Raw genomic sequence first — 5,225 nt, forward strand, 5'->3', positions numbered from 1 at the left:
AATGCCTTGGGAAGAGTCACTAAAATAAAGATAAACCTCTTTCTGGTAGTCTCTGCTTTCAGCCAAGATCCATTTGACATCAGCAATGTTATCCCTTGTTCCATGCCCTCTTCTGAGTGCAACCTGAACTTCTGGGGCAGCTCCCTGTCAAAGTACTCTTGCAGCCATTGTTGGCTGATCTGCAGCAAGACTTTACTTGCATGTGATATCAGTGCGCTATTGTTCTATAATCTGAGCATCCTGTTGGGGCACCTTTCCTTTCTTTCTTACAATGACAAGCTTTATTTTACTGCAGTGTGAAGGCTGCTCAGGGCCTCGCTAGAAGAGTTTGTCCCTTGTCTCAAATAGGCTAAACATGGGTCCATATACGGATCTCAGCCAGTCAGTTGGCCGTCTTGCTGTCTTCCAAATTTCCTCACATGGAGGAGTGAGTGCCTTTCGATTGGAATTCCATCAATTCCTTAATCCTTGTTTTTGACTGATGTGTTCAGGGCAACTTGAACTTCTTCCTTGAGCGCCTATGATTCTTGAAATGGCGGATTGTGTGTTAGTCCTTTTTGCTACAATGTCTCGGTGCATCCTGTCCATCGTCTTTTGGTACTCCCTGCATCATTCAGTATTTTGCCTATAGAATATTTTGATATTGCAACAAAAGCCTGGATTTTTTTCTTAGGTTCTTTCAGTTTAAGATATGCTGAGTGTGTTCTTCACTTTTGGTTTTCTAATTCTAAGTCTTTGCACATTTTATTATAACATTTTACTTTATTTTCTTGAGCTGGAGGGAAATTTAAAGTATTATAAATATAAGCCTTCCAAGCAATTTTCATAAATATTTTGACAATTTAAATTTTCCTTCAAATTATGCAGTCAGCATTTCAGAACCCATTTGAATATATAGAAGTCAATGGATGATTCATGTTAAATGTTTCATAGGTGAGGCTGGTCCCAAGGTTCTGCCTAAGAAAATGTCTAAATTTTAAGAGATTCTGCGGAGAGCTGTGGAGCTGTGCCATCTTTTTTTATAGGGGAGAGCACAAACGCAGTCCCCCACTATGACACATTACGCAGTCCAGTTTCCCACATTTGGGGAAATCGCAGGGGTCAGCACATCCGGAGTGCAATGGATAAGCCTCGCCCTGGGAAAACCAGCTTCCTGATCATGGGATCTCCTCTGCCAGGTAAACATAGCTGTGCCATCTTATAGCAAGACTGGAATATTTTCATTTTAATAATGGAGCTTGAACCCTGACAGACCCATTTTGGGTTTCAGAATATTTGAACCTCTATTTATTGTACCAAACTGACTATCAGTCAGTCGATTAGCTCATAGTGATTCTATAAGAGAGAGTGGAATGCCGCCTGTGGATTTCTGAGGTTGCAAAGAGTTATGGGAGCAGAAAATCTCATCTTTCTTTTGCAGAGCAACTAGTGGGCTTGAATAGCTGACCCTGCGGTTGGCGGTCGAACACATCACCACCAAACTGCCAAGGCTCTGCTCTGGTTAAACAACACACGATAGTTTATTGTATAGTAACTCTTATTTCTGTCCCCTTTTTGAGATAACCAAATTGGACCTGCCTGCTATTCAATACGTAACAGAGGTGAAGTGATACTTGGGGAATAGGCCAAGTTCATGTAAAAGCCACGGTTCAAATCTATCTTTGGATCAAAGAATATCCTGGGAAGTATAGCTACACCTAAATGTGTAGTATAGCACAAACCACTTTGAATAAAGCCAGCAGATACTTCCTTTGCCTCAGGCTAGCTAACACTACATTAAAATACACTGATTTCTTTTTTAACCGACAAGCAGAGTGCAGGTGGTGTACGGCATACATTCTGTATCTCAAAACCAAGAGCTAATAGGGAAAAACGGGTGTCACATATACCCAGAAACAAGTGTAACATTTGAGGCAACAAAATGTTGGCCAGTGATCTTTGTCTGAATAGGTCCATGTCTCTGTGAGTGTGAAATATTTTCCTGCTTCCTGATGGTATTGTTTAATTGCATTATGACATCTTTTAAGATTGCTTTATTTCAACTAACCTAGAAACAAGTATGTACACAAATTGCATATTCCTAAAATTTCCAGAAATGAAGGAATCTAGAATTCTTATATTTCCAATGTGATAAAGAAGCTATTTTAAAAACTTACTCAGAATGATTTACAAATTTAAATTTTTATCATTTAGCTAGAGCTTTGGCAAATAAAGCTAGTTACATTTGGTGTAAGTAGTGCATGAATATGTGACCTCTTCCTTGTTGGTTGACATTTAATCAACTCCCTTCCCCACAGTGGAAGAACAAGTTCTGTTACTTACCTGTAAATTGGAGTACATCCTGTTACCTTGTGCACATTGTGAAAACTTAATATTTTTTAGGTCCTGGTTCACCTCACTTGCAAGGCTTGTGATTACATCTGAGCTGTTCAACATTAAAAGGTACAGTATCTTGAACAAAGTGGAAACTGACCACGTTGCTGTTGTTGATGTTGGCTTCACCCTGTACTTTCCAATGTACCAGTACCCAAACAATAAGGAGGGCTCACTCAGCCTCCTCCAGTCTCCTTCCAGGGCTTCAGCCTGTCATTTCCCACCCCCCACCCCCCACGCTTGATCCAATTGATGTATGGATTGTTATAAGAGCGCCCAATAAAATGATCTTTTAATTTAAAAAAATGAAATTCAGGTTTGTTGCTGTTACACTTTATTGGCCTTAACGGAACTGCTTGGAATTCCTGTTTTCCCGGCTGTGGCATTTTGGAAACAGGTCACGAGGCCTGTCTTCTAAGACACCACTGGGCGGATTCAAGCCTTGATCGGTAGTCCCATCCATAACTGTGTCACTTAGGGACTCTCCTGTGTGTGATAGGTCACACTGGATCTTTGAAAAGCACTGTGAAAGCCTTAACTTCGACACCTGGACGCCTGACACTATTTGGAGGTAGATGGCGTGGTTTATCATGTCATGAGTCTGTGGCAGAGGATCATGGACCCTAAACCTGATCACTCTAGAGCGGTGTCTTATAAGAACAGCAGAATTGAGATGGTGTGGGGGTGGGGGGAGGCTAGCACTACGTGAGGAGCTGTCAGCAAGCAAAGCAATGACCGTGATTTTGACTTCTGACCTCCAGTACAGTGGGGGGGAGGGGGGGAGAAGAAAGAAAGAAGTAAATTCTTGCTTTAGGGTCACACAAATGGTAATATTTTGGTTTAAGGCTCCACTTGGCCACTGAGCCAACTTCCCAAAGGGGTCAACCCAGTTCTGTGAATGCCTTGTTTCTCATTCCCTTCATTCATAACACTGATAAATCAAACTCAGACTTACTCCCGAGTCAATTCCATTTCCTAACAGCCCTGTAGGACACACTAGAACTGCTCCCGTGGGTTTCCCAGACTCACTCATTACGGGCCTAGGAAGCCTCATCTTTCTGCGGCAGAGCCGCTGGGGGTTTCAGGCTGCTGCCTTGGAGGCCAGCTGTCCAATGCTTCCTCATGCCGCCACCGGGCTCCTTGTAACATTGGCATTTCATTAAACAGGCAGCCGGGGCACAAATAACCACTATACTCGACATAGGAAGGCAAATCGTAAACCACTTTCAACTATTTAAAGGAGGGCCAGTCATCCTGAAGTTATTTCCCACCCACCCCGCAAGGCCAGCATAAGATAGGATTTTATTGTTTGTTTGCGGGCAAACTTTCCAACCACTGCATTGCTTGCTTTCTGAAATGAGTCAGAAAAATCACCATCTAATGGTTCCTGATTTTGTAGGCTGAAAATGGGTGGGGGTGGGGCTTAGCTTGTTTATCTGACTTAAGATAAGTCCCTTTATCTTCCATTGGTCACGGTTGTTAATTAATTCTCTTGTAGAGGTTTACATACTTTGAGATCGGAGAGGTTTACAGACTCTGAGAGAAAGAGCTTTCAAAGTAACACAGCCGGGGTGCTCCGGAACAGAGTATATCCATTACTGGTTCCCAAAAGAATGAAAACCAGGTTCAGAGGGAAAAAAATGATAATACTGAAATTGGCTTTAAAAAAGCTTTTTTGGGGGGTGGGGGCTAAGGCACAATTTCCAAAGGAATTTTGTGATTTTTGCAAACATTACGAGAGAATAAAACATTTGTTTGTGTATAAACAAAACATACACAATTGTGCAAAAGTACATTTTTTTCTTCTTTTTTTGCAGAAAGCAAACACTACAATTTACGCAAATACTGTTGACAGTCCTGTTGGGGTTGATGTGTGATGGGCAACTATTTTAGATGCATCTCGCGCCATCTAGTGACATCGGCAAGCTATAGCATCAATATGTGACCTGGACGCTTCGTCCACTCAGCAAATCTCTTTGCAAAAACGAGAACCTGGACGGTAGAACAACCTGCACGCTCGCCATTGTTTGTTCTGCAACACTAAGAAAAAAACCATTGCATAACTTCAAAGTTCACTCACCGGCACAGCTCTGGCTGTTTTTGAACATTCCGCTTGTACTTGCTCGCTCGGAGCCATTCTAAATCTCAGATGCACTTTCTAGTCAAATAGACGTTGCACACATTTCTACCTGGAGTTATGGGAAGGTCAGGTGTGTATTGGGAATTGGAAGTTGAATCCGAATGCATGTTGTAACATGAAATTTAAAAGAATTTTATTATTGTCTTTAGGAGAATCTAACCTTCTCATTAGAAAAGTCAGATTTTTCTTTTAGAAAGGAGAATCTGGTTATGTGTAAGTGCTATTTCTAGTAGCGCATAGGGGAATTTAAAAGGAAGCCAGGGATTGCTTGGTTTTAAAAGACTGGAAAACAAGTGTGAAAAAATGCTGAATATAAAAACACTTGGTGGTTTGGATTTGAACATCACAAATGCCTATCTCAAAAAGCGATTGGCTTTTTGAAGTGTTCACGCGTGTCCTTTCTGGGCACTTGAAGTGTCCTCTGCCAAGCGTTAAAACAAGCAAAGATGTCACTGAGGACTCAGGTACACCTCTGTGGGGGAAAGCGCTAGTCCCCCACAACTAATCACGGGTTCAGTAAGCTCAAGTGTATGGTTGAGAGAGATATACAGATTATTATAAAGTCATAGAGAGCATGAGAGAGATAGGAGAGAGGGTCAAATAAAGGAGTCAGACATAATCCATGGTAGCATGCTCACCTCCGGGATGGCCATGATCTCCACAGCCTGGTCCGCACACAGCCTGGGCCGAGAGGACCAGAGGTGAGGTGGGC

The 5,225-nt window shown here is 42.1% G+C and overlaps 1 non-coding gene across 1 annotated transcript; it reads right to left on the reverse strand.

The window, feature by feature from the left end:
- Window positions 1-1,022: 1,022 nt before the first annotated feature.
- Window positions 1,023-1,186, reverse strand: LOC142457685 (U1 spliceosomal RNA). The gene has a single exon (XR_012786381.1). It is a non-coding gene; the product is annotated as a U1 spliceosomal RNA (small nuclear RNA).
- Window positions 1,187-5,225: the final 4,039 nt, after the last annotated feature.

Source organism: Tenrec ecaudatus, chromosome 9, assembly GCF_050624435.1.
Source record: "Tenrec ecaudatus isolate mTenEca1 chromosome 9, mTenEca1.hap1, whole genome shotgun sequence".
In the NCBI taxonomy this organism is placed as follows: domain Eukaryota; kingdom Metazoa; phylum Chordata; class Mammalia; order Afrosoricida; family Tenrecidae; genus Tenrec; species Tenrec ecaudatus.